Genomic DNA, 12,676 nt, shown 5'->3' on the forward strand with positions numbered 1-12,676 from the left:
ATATAAGATCACTAGATCATTCAACAAAAGTGTAAATGCTGAAGGTTTGGCAAATAGGATTAGCTTTCAATTCAATATAAAATATTCTGTCAACTAACAGACTTGTGAGATAAAATAAAGCACAAAAATGCTGCAATAGTTGATATAAAGAAAAATTTACAACTGTCTGCTTTACTGGGGTCCACTTTGCCTGCTTATCTTTCTATTCCTAATAATAATAATAATAATAATAATAATAATAATAATAATAATAATAATAATAATACCCTTTGACTTGCTTTCACCTTGAAAATGAGCTCTAAGCACTCAGCACTAATTTGGAATGTCTTTATCAAACCCATCTCACCATGGCTCAGGGCTCTATGTGAAAGAGGAGGCAGAAAGACTGTAAGAGCTAGAGGTAGTGGACAATTCCAAGAAACCAGCATCTTCCACATACAATTGGACTGATGTGCATATGAGCTCAGAGGCTGACAGCATGCACATGTCCAAACCAGACAAATTCTAGCACAAAGAAAGGAAAATGGCCATAAAGTCCCACATCCAAGCAAGAAGGTATTTGTTATTAATACAAGCTCAGAGAGAGAAAATCGGTTTCCTCCAATAGAGTGTCACTGGGTATATCACCACCACTTTCCAGGGCAGACCAATAAAAATATTAAAAAAAAAAAAAACATTTTTATGTATGCTATTTTTGTTAGTTTAGTGGTTTTTGTTTTGTGTTTTGTCTCATTTTCTTGGTTTTGTTTTGTTGTAAGAGAGAACATGAAATTAAATAGGGATCTAAGATCTGATAAAACTCAGAGAATGGGAAAGAATATGAACAAAACATTTTGTGTGAGCCAGGCATGGTGGTGCACACCTGTAGTCCTAGCAGTCAGGAGGCAGAGGCAGGCAGATCTCTGTGAGTTTGAGGCCAGCCTGATCTACAAAATGAGTGCAGGCCAGCCGGGCTATTACACACAGAAACTCCATCTTAAAAACAAAACAAAACAAAACAAACAAACCAAAAACCATTTTGTACCAAAAATAATTTTTAGTCAATAAATGTAAACATGGCTATCACATAAATATTACCTCACTTCTATATTAATAGGAAAAAGGCATAAATTAACAAGTAAAAGAAAAAGTAGATAGGTCCCAAGAGCAGTATGGCATCAGCCTTTCCCAAAAGACATAGCCACCAACCACATTGGTTGGTGTAAAACAAACAAAAGACAAATAGTGGTCCATAATAAAAATTAGTTTTATCTATACAAGAAAACAAGTTTTTGTATGTCAAGTCAAAGTCCTGCTCAACAGACTGGGAGAATCCAGGAAGACTCCACTCTACAACCTTCCATCCTGACAATTAACAGTTTTGAAAATATTCTGAGGTAAAGAGACAAAATTATTGTCATCATGGCAATGGTAATATTTCATATCACCAAGCCAACTGCAGAAAATTTCATGATAATATTTTTGAAATCATATTTCTAACTTTACAACTTTGAAAACCCTATCCTGCTTGCTATGGCATTCACATTAGCCCACAACACTGTTGCTGTTTAACTCATCTGCTTTCTGATATGTTTGGTATACTTATTTAAGATCCAGGATGGAGAGCTCCCTGTCTTCAGGTAGCAAACAGAGTTGTAGAGACCCTTCCCCATCAGTCTCACACAAACAGACAGCTTTTCTTACTCTCTGAGACTCACAACAGATAATTATATGTGCATTAAAAAAATATTAAACTAGGCATGATGGTGCATGCCTTTGATCCCAGCACCTGAGAGGCTAAAAAAGGAGGTTAACAAATTCCAGGCCAGCCTGAGCTAGATAATGGGACTCTGGCTCAAAAATAAGTAGATGTGTTAGAAGCTAAAATGATTACTTTATCTTGTTTATGAATATGGTAAAATGTTTGTATAATAAGCACTATATTAAGGTTGGACTTCATAGTAGGTGGTCATGTATGTGAAACCTAAACATCAGTCATCCTTTTAAAAATATGTGTCTAGTCTTAAAAATATTCTTATGAACAAATCATTCTTGTACAAATAGAGCCCTGTGAATGGTCCTGAGTTTAACTGTCAAAGCTCTGTACTTAGTATTGATTATCTAACAGGCAAATACACAAGGTCTCAGAGATATAATTACGTAGTTCTGTTTAACAATATGGATTGTAAGAATCCAATCAGAAAATCCAAGTAGCTCAAGTATGTTTCTACTGTTAAAGAAAGATAACTATAACATAAACCAAATATACCGGACAAGCTAAGCTTTGACGAGACAGGTAACCAAGCAAATCCTATAGAATGTGGAGAGATCTCCAGTTAAATACTATATTATACTAGCTACACCCTCAATTTACTTTCAGCTATACGACAATGAGCCAGTTGCTTAACATCTCCAACTCTTGATTTCCTTATCCTCAAAATAAAAACTTACAATCACAGTGTGTCTTGGTTAGGGTATCCATGGCTGTCAAGAGACACCATGACCATGGTAACTGTTATAAAAACATTTAATCGGGGCTGGCTTACAAGTTCAGAGGTTTAGTCCATTATCATCACGGCAGGAAACACAGTGTCCAGGCAGACATAGGGCTGGAGAAGGAGCTAAGAGTTCTACATCTTGATCCACAGGCAGCAGAAGAAGACTGGATCACACTGGCCAGACCTGATATAGGAGGCCTCAAAGCCCACCTCCACAGGAACACACTCCGTCGACAAGGCCAAATCTACCCCCAAAGGCAAACCTCCTAGTAGTGATACTGCCTGTGAGCCAAGTATTCAAACCCCCTAGTAGTGATACTGCCTATGAGCCAAGTATTCAAACCTCCTAATAGTGACACTGCCTGTGAGCCAAGTATTCAAACACATGAGGCTAGGGGCCACTCCTAGTCAAACCACCACACAGTAGTTACCGCATTTGGAAAGTCAAGAAATCCAAATAAAATATGTGAACACTGGGCAGCATATGGAAATAAGTGAATAAAGCTACTTATAATAGGCTATATTAATCTCTTTTCTAAAACAAGTTCTTCAAATCATTTTACTGTCAAAAGAAATTCCCAGATGCCTACACTTATGTAATTGTGCATACATGTGCATCATCAAAGGAATGATTACTTGTACAATTTTGTTATCATTCCATAAATATATTAATATATTCCTATTTCAAAATAAGAAATTTAGGTATATGTGCATAATTGACAATTCTGTAATAGAACCTATCTATAGAAGCCATAGCATTTCAACTTGAGATATACAATGTAGCTTCTCTTCCAAGTGTAAAAACTGTACAACACATAGTCATTTACTTCAGGAAACTAGCAATGAAAACCACGTAGCACACATGGCCTGCCTTTGTTCAAGTGACTATCTCTTTACCTATTCATAAATTACTCAAGGAAAGTTCTCATAATTACCATTATGAAACAGAAACAGAAGTGATATTCAATTGCTTAATTTATTAACATACATTTGTAATACACAGGAATTAAATGTCACTATGAGTGATATAAAATTTATATAAACATTTTGCTGCTTTCCAAATGCCCACAGAATAGACTTTAAACAAAGAAAGGATCCAAATCTAAGTTCCAATTCAATTCTGTAAACTTTCCTAAAAGCATTCCAGTGGTAAAGCAGACTTGCTACTAAAATCAAATAGTTCCACCATTTATCCTAAAACAAGTTAGAAACGCAGACCTGTCTTTAAAGAGACATAAAATAATGTGGAGCTAGGTTTAACAAGTTCCATTTTTGTTTACACATGAAACACTGTGTCATTAATCAGCAACTGACTCACAATGACCACATCTACAATACCCTGACACTTTATCACACTCGGATAACCCTAAAAGGATAAATTTAATGCTGAACAACGAAGCAAAGCTAAAATCTTATCACTGTCATCAATTACCAACAAAGTGAAAATAAAAAGAAGTCTACGGCATTGGAATGAATATGCTTTCTGCCTTAGAGCTAATACTTTAATTTTCAAGAACCACAAAGAAAAAAATCAAAACTAGTCAGTAACAATGCAGCGTCTAAAAGCAATAAACTCAAAATTAAGTTATAAATAATTTAAAGCATGTCATGGAGATATATTAATAATTCATCAGATAAATAATTTACTAAATAATCAAATAAATAAATAATGAAATACATAAATAAATCAGCAAATAAATAATTCTGCAAAATAACCTAAACAATAAGCCACCCAAACAAATCACAACCTATAAAACTACAATGATTTTCTAGATTCTGATAGTTTTAAATAAGCAAATGTACACAGAATAGATCAATCCTTGTTAGAATTAGAAATATTTTTCAATGCTACTAGAAAAATCCTCATCTTAATACATTAAAAACACATTTTCAATTTTTAAAAGCAACACAGGATTAGTTCTTATAAATTATTAAGATGATTATAATATCCACCTCTATATTTTGCATATATCTTTAATGTATTTCCTCCAAAACAAATGGACATGAAATATTCTTAAATTTCTTTTTCAAAAAGATACTTACAGTATGACTGTACTTCAGCCTTTCTGATGGTTCTTCTATCTTCAGCAAGCCATTAGAAAATTTCTGCAGTGGGACAACAGCAAGGATAACTTTAGTTAATAGGGACAGCATTTCATTCACGTAGAAGCAATATTTTATGAGTCCACAAAATAATGGGAAGTGAACTGTATTAGTCACATATTATGTCAAGTTTTAGAAACTCAGCCTTAAAGTTGAGCTTCCTCTATTGGAGATGACATACAAGCTGTAACAATTAGCTAACTTTCAGATATGAAGAAAAAAATTATTTATGAATGACAAAATAACTGGCTGACATCTAAATTTAAGTGTTCTTAAATTTGAAAACCTCGAAGTCTTGGAAAGCACAATGAGATCACTTATCTTTACAATCAGAATTTGGTCACATTCTAATTAACATACCATAGTCATCAATCTGTAAGTGATACATAAATTAGTCTTTACTGAACATTTATCTAGTTTCTCAGGTATTCCATTATAATATAATATTCTTGAAACCTTCCTGATTTATCCATAAAATTCAGCTCTTTGTTCTTCACTTAGTTAACTCTGAAGTTAGAAATACTTTTAGAAACAATAATTAACAGTAAAACGGAGCTGGGCGTGGTGACGCACGCCTGTTATCCTAGCACTCGGGAGGCAGAGGCAGGCAGAGCGCTATGAGTTTGAGGCCAGCCTGGTCTACAAAGCAAGTCCAGGACAGCCAAGGCTACACAGAGAAACTCTGTCTCAAAAAACAAAACAAAACAAAAAACAAACAAAAAAATTAAAATACCCAAAACAAAACAGTAAAACGGTCATTAAAATGGTTTTAATTTTATAGCTATCAAAGTTTTCAAAAATATAAAATGTTCTGCTATAACATATATACAACCTTTAATGCTGTATATTTTGCCTTAAAACTCTCACATGTTTTCTGAAACAGTATTTACTATTATTAAAAATTACTTGAGGAGCTGAAGAGACAGTTCAATGGTTAACAGAGTGCACAGCTTTTCAAGGACCTGAGTTCCATTCTCAGCACAGAAAACCAGGCAGCTTACAACACCTATACACCTCCAACTCCAATGCCCCTAGCCTTCTGAGGCACTTGCACGCATAGGCACATACAACCACACAAAGTTAAAAACAAAAAAATATTTAAAGTAACTTAAAAGAATAGATGGCTATTCTTGCTTATCAACTTGACTAAGAGTGGCAAGGTACACTGTGAGAGACTTTTTCTTAACTAAATCATTTGAAGTAGGAAACCCCACTTTTAATTCAGATCAGTTGAGGTAGGAGGAGGAACCTTTATTCTGGGCTACACTTTCTACTTGGCAGCCTAAATAAAGGACATGGAAGAAGGAAGCTTGCTGTCTTTGCCTGCTTGCTCTCCCTCTTGCTGGGAAGCCTACTCTTTCACTGGCATCAGCGCCTACTGCATCAGATTCTGGCGTATACTGAAGAACAGCCTGGTGTCCTGAGCTCTTGGCCTTCCATTGGTAGAGACCCACTGTTGGACATGCTGGACAACAGCCTATAAGTTATTCTAATAAATCCCATATACATATATGTGTATGTACATATATACATATGCATATATATACATATTTCTATGTTTTGTTCCTCTAGAAAACCCTGATTAATGCAACACTCAAGAACAAAACTCCATAATCATCAAACAATTCTCAAAGTTAACTATTTCCTGTATCACTTTAAACAGTTCCTTCTCAATACCAACTACTCTTCAGTGTGAAATCCAGTTTTCAGTTTTCAACAGAGATCTTATTTCCATCACAACACGATGTGTTTTTTTCTTATCTGTGGCATAGTAAACTAACACAGAGACCTTAAAGATTAGATCGCATCCCTCCCAAGCCAAAAATTAAAAATAATCAAATAATGATTAAATATCCTCCACTTCTCTCTCCAAACTTCATGTGTTTTGTTTTTTGGGTTTTTTTGTTTGTTTGTTTGTTTGTTTTTGGGTTTTTTTTTTTTTTGAGCCCACTGAGAACACTTAGTGCTGCTTGTATGTGCATGGGTAGTGTCTGACGGCTGGGTAGCACATCACGGGAGAGAGTCAGAAGAAACTCGGTGCTCCTTTTCCCAGTAGTGATTGCCAATAGCTACTCAAGTAGGAAGGACCTTCATGAGCTGTGTTTTCACAAGAGGGTGACTACAGACAACAAGAATATATCACACATTCCAAAAAGGCTAACAGTACTGAATGTTTCCACTATAAAGAAATAATACATGGGACATCAAGATGGCTTAACAAATAAAGTTACTTATCACCAAGCCTGACAACATGAGCTCCACTTTAGGGCATATATGGTAGAAGAAAAGAACTGACTACTCTCTCAAATTGTCCTCCAACCTAAACATATGTAAACACAGGCACAATAAATAAATATTTTTAAAACATAATATACACTTGACTGAATTAATACACAACATACACATATACTAAAATACCATATTATTCCTTGATAATCTGTTCAATCCGAAGCACTTGAGCAACAACAAACACACAGAGAGAGAGAGAGTGTGTGTGTTTAAAATGCAGAACTGATCTAAAAAACATTTTATAAAGAATAAATTACCACATAAATTATGTTTCTTGCTGTTTTGTTGTCTTATACCTGTTAATCCAGCACACAAAAAGCTGAGACGGGAGGATTGCAAATTTGAGGCTAGCCTGGACTATAAGACTCTTATCTCAAAAAAGTAATATATATATACACACACACACACACACACACACACACACACACACACACATACATACACACACACATCTTAATTAAGAGTATGAAAAAGTATTCTATTAGTTCAAAGGAATGTATCAAAAAAAAAGTGTTTGGTGCAATTATTCTTAATATTTGTTGTAATATGGTAAGGCATAAACAACTGGTATAAGTTGTCTATTCTCTTTTTAACAAATCATATAGAATATTCAAATATACATCAAGCTTCAATAAGCACTGAATTAAAAATGCTACACAAATTATATAAACACAAATATTAATAGTGGCTTACCTATGGCATTGCAAAGTAAAACTAAATTTTGTTTTCTCTATTCATTTTATTCCTTTCTAACTTTCTACCGATGTTCATTGTTAGAATATTTTTCACGAAAGGTTTCGGTGTAGATACACCTCAAGTACATCGGGATTGCTGGAGCAATGGCCTGAGCAGTAGTAGAGCCTGAACTGCAGCCTGGACCTGTTGAAGAGCCTTCACCTGTTCCAGGCCCATTCCAAGGCAGCAGTTCTTCCAATTCCTTGGTATGTGGGCTGGATTAACATACCCAAGTGAGCACTGTGCATAGAATTCAAATTCCCACCAAAGGCTGTACTTCTTAGTTGTTAAGTACAATAAATTACTTATCCTTCACCTTAGAAGGAATATTTCTGTATGCCCCACACCACTAGACTCCTAAGGATTTCACTGAGACAAAAGGCCCTTGAGTTTTGGCTGGATTTATTTCCCATCCTTTGATGTGCATGTGTTACCAACAAATCCAAAGTGGCTGCTACCTCCTGCTCACTTGGACCAATCAGCATAATGTTGTCAGTATAATGAACCAATGTGATAATTTGTGGAAGAGACAGAAAATCAAAATAACCTTCTAAGTATGACATAAGGCTGAAGAGTTCATATACCCATGATATAAAACTGTAAAAGTATGCTGCTGGCCTTGACAACTTAAGTAAATTGCTTCTGGTAGTCCTTATGGACAGGTACCAAGAATAAGGCAGTTGCTAGATCCAAAGCTGCATACCATGTACCTGGAGATATGTTAATCTGCTCAAGTAAGGACACCACATCTGGCACAGCAGCTGCAATTGTAGTCACTACTCAATAGAGTTTTCGATAGTCAAATATCATTCGCCATTATCCATCATTCTTCTGCAGAGATTAAGGGGATCTGAAAAACTTACTCAAGTCTGGAAAATGGTTCGCTGGTTGAGATTGCCTTTTGCCATTATCCAATGGAGTCTTTAATTTGTTTGTATAATTTTTCCAATTATATAGATCAAACAAAATGCAGTAGGCTTTTTATATATATGTCATGCCTGGAAACACCATGATTGATTAGCCAGTACCAAAATCTAACAGGAGTCATACAACCAAAAAACTTACTTTGCCTGTGCTGATCATTATGGGTTAAGCTATTATGGACACTGCTTTGTGTTTGCTGCTTATTATGATAATTATGATAACTTTGCCTTTGGCAATTCAGTGTTGTCATCTGGCCCCTGCTACTTCGGGGCACAGCATTTAACTCATCCAACTTAGGATCACAATTGCCAAACCTAAAGTGTGGCATAAGGAAACAGGTGACAAAGCTCTTCAAATGTGCATCTGAGAGGATTAATGAAGGGCATGTCTTCAGGGCCTTCCAATGGTAAAGGATGAGGTTTTACATAGAGTACCCACTCTAGCATTACAATTTCTCTGAGCCTTAAAATCATTTCATCAACACTAAGCCCATAGCCAACAACAATGGAAATTGAAAGAAATTCAAAGCATTTCTCTAAAATCAGGAACAAGACAAGGATGTCTACACTCTACAAAGTCTTAGCTACAGTAATAACACAACTGAAAGAGATCAAGAGGATACAAATAGAAAAGGAAGAGTCATAGTAGCTTTATTTGTAGATGATGTGGTTTTACACATAAAAGACCCTAAAAACCTCATCAGGAAACCTCTACAGTTCATAAATGCAGAGTAGCAGGATACAAAATTAATGCACAAAATCAGTAGCCTTCCTATATACAAATGACAAACATACTTAGAAAGAAATCAGGGAAACAGTTACCTTTCACAATGACCTCAATTTTTCACCCTCTTGGGATAACTCTGGCCAAGTTAAGTGAAAGACTTGAATAATAAATACTTTAAGACACTGAAGAAAGAAACTGAAGAAGGCATCAGATGATGGAAGATCTACCATACTCATAGATTAGTAGTATTGATATTGTGAAAATGGCCTTCATACCAAAAGCAATCTACATAAATCTTCAATGTAATCCCTATAAAAATTCCAACACTATTATTCACAGAAAGTTTAAAAAAACAAAACCTCAATTTTATATGGAAACACAAAAGGCCCAGTATAGCTAAAACAATGTTGAATAAAAAATATAAAACAAAATAATTATTTGGAAAAATAGCCATCACAGATTTCAAAGTATTACAGAGCGATAATAAAAAACACTACAGTATTAGAATAAAAACAGACACACTGATCAATGGAATCAAATTGAAGATACATGTATAAGTCCACATACCTATGGACATCTGATATTTGACAAAGAAGCCAAATATAAACACTAGGGATGACAGCATATTTAACAAATGATGCTGGTCAAACTGGGTGGCTGTATGTAGAAGAAGGAAAAAGTCCACATCGATCACCCCGCACAAAATTCAACTTCAAATATATAAAAAGACCTCAAAATAATACCAGATATTCTGAATCTGATAGAAGAGAAAGTGAAAGATAGGTCTGAATTTTTGAGCACAGAAAAGGAATTTCAGAACAAGCCACTAATAGCACAAGTAGTAAAACCAACAATTAATAAATGGAACCTCATAAGGCTAAAATGCTTTTGCATAGAAAAAGACATGATCACTGGAACAAAGTGGCAGCTTACAGAGTGGGAAAAGATCTTTACCAATTATACATCTGATAAAGGGTTAGAACCTAAAAAAAGAAAGAATAAAGAAAATTCAACATCAAAAAAATGTATAGGCCAAATAAGAGAAACAATGCCCTAACTACACATATTAAAGCACCAAGTAAACCCTCCAGTGCCAGGAACAGGCTACATTTTGTTGAGTTGTTGGACAAAGGAACCCAAGAGAGACCCCCAAACATCAGCGACTATTGAGTAAGCTGTAGTTTCTTCTCCACATCCTGTTGACATAGCCTGTTTGCTGAAGATAACAATTATCTATGTCATCAAGCACAGAGGAGTCAAACTGGTACCCAACCAGAAGCTTCAACCCCTGTTGACTAGCATTCATAGTACTGGAAGGTACTCTACACACTACTAGAAAAGAAAGGTTATTATTAATATCACCAAGCTACTCACCCTATGACCAACAACACTCCTGCCTGCGATCAATACTGGTACAATAGAGGCACAAATGTTAGGGATGTTACCAACCCCAGACCTAGGTAAAAACCTACTGCTACTATTTTTCTGCTAACGGAACATGGCAATAAATGACTCCTAATAATATTCTACTATATCCACAAATAGTCTTGGTAAACCCCATCAGAGGAGCTTTTTCCTGCAGAAGATGAGACTTAACATAGTGACCCACAAAGAGTGAGAAATTTTGGAGTAATCAGCTCTACATCAAACCCTTTCCCCCAATGCTCAAGGATCTACCTCCTCCAAGAAGAGGAGGAAAGATTGTAAGAGTCAACAGTAATGGATGACTCCAAGGAAACATTAACTTTCAGATAAAACAAACTAATGCACATAGGCACTTGCAGAGGTTGTGGCTGCATGCAACAGGACCTATACAGATGTAAGTCAAATGGGGATCCAGTATTGAGAGGGGAAATTGAATCAGGGCCTTACCAATAAACAGGAAGCCATCTGCAACTGGTATCTGATGACAAAGGGGAAAATCAGCTTTCTCTCTTAGAGTCTTATTTGGATTATAAACCACATTTTGGGTCAGGCCTCTATGGCCAGGAGTAGTGTGGCCAATTAACAGGAACCCAACAATATTGTGGACTTGTTGTTTCAATTTTTCTTTGTGCTGCATTTTTTCCGTCTCAGTTGTGATAGTCTGTTTGAGAACGACCTCTATGAACTCACGCTTTCATGCTTAGTCCTAAACTGGTGACGTGACTGGAAGACTTAGGAGATGGCTATTCTGGAGAAGGTATGTAGGCGGGGTGGGTTTTCAAGTTTCAAATGGCTACACCAAGCCCAGTCTCTCTCTGATTGACACCTTTAAGTCAAGATGTAAAGCACTCAGCTACTGCTTCAGCACTGTGCCTGTCTGCTATGATGATGAAAAACTAACCTTCTAAAACTGTAAGCAAGCCTCCAATTAAATGCTTTCCTTCTTAGTTGCCTTGGTCATGTTTTTCGCAGCAACAGAGTAATAACTAAGACACTGGTCTTTAGCTTGTTTCTTTTCATTTCACTTTTGTGGGCTTTATTGTGCTTCTTGTTTTGTGTTTGTTTCTTTTATTTGTTCTAAAGAAAAACACAGAATAAAAAAGTATTGGGTGAGTAGGGAGGTGGGAGGATCTGGTAGGTATTAAGGAAGGGGAAACAATCAAATATACATATGGTAATTTTTCAATAAAAATGATAATACTCAAAAAGACACAAAAGTCATATTTACTATGTTTTATACAGAAAGAAGTGCTATTTGCTAGCTGGATGGAAAACCAGATACAATGATCACATTACGATACAAATTTAAAAGTTATGGGCAAATTATTTTAATTTACTATTTGAATACCAATAAACTATAGTGTTTTTGTGTATTTGGTTTGTAAGCAATATACAAACAAATGCAGAAAATTTAGAAACAATAAGCAAACTCAGAAGCCAGCTTTCAAACTTGAGAGTATGTCCCTAAGATGGTGAGACTGAACTTACATTCTGATGCACAAAGGCTCGGCAGAGAGTCATGATCTATATGAAGCTGATATTTCAAAATATTATATTCCAATATTAACATAAAGAAATTATCGCAAACATCTCCTTGCTATTGCCCCTTTACAGTCATGCCTACCCACTACCCTAGTATCCCCTGGGCCTACTAACCCTTAATCCACGCTTTAGTGCTGGCATTTTGAGACTATAGCACCTCTCCTAGAATGAGAACACAAAGTGGCCTTCAAAACAAACTCTTTACACTGTCAGTGTGTTAAAGTAAAACTTGTAAAGTACAGTAAAAGCTTTAATCATAATTTTAGATGTCATGACAATGTAAGGTTACTGTACGTTTCTAGACACTTACTCTGAATGTTTCTTTAATTCATCATAGAGAAAGAAAACCATTTTGTCCCTCAGCACTGTTCTGGATACCATATTTTGAAAAGCACCAGTCTAAAATACAAATAGAGGGGTTTAAAACCTACCTGCCTGCAAAGAAAAACATCATA

The 12,676-nt window shown here is 35.6% G+C and overlaps 1 protein-coding gene across 13 annotated transcripts in view; it reads right to left on the minus strand.

Moving 5' to 3' along the window:
* Positions 1 to 12,676, minus strand: part of TBC1D5 (TBC1 domain family member 5) — a 450,634-nt gene that overhangs the window by 418,110 nt on the left and 19,848 nt on the right. For 7 of the 13 annotated variants that reach the window (XR_014773989.1, XM_084754672.1, XM_084754671.1 and 4 more), the window contains one exon: positions 4,521 to 4,583. The gene's annotated coding sequence lies outside the window, so the exon portion shown is untranslated. Of the gene's footprint in view, positions 1 to 4,520; positions 4,584 to 11,580; positions 11,757 to 12,531; positions 12,621 to 12,676 lie in introns of all 13 variants that reach the window. The other 6 variants (XM_084754678.1, XM_084754677.1, XM_084754675.1 and 3 more) reach the window with 2 other exon arrangements.

The sequence above is a fragment of the Acomys minous genome, assembly GCF_964271855.1.
Source record: "Acomys minous genome assembly, chromosome: 13".
Classification (NCBI taxonomy): Eukaryota; Metazoa; Chordata; class Mammalia; order Rodentia; family Muridae; genus Acomys; species Acomys minous.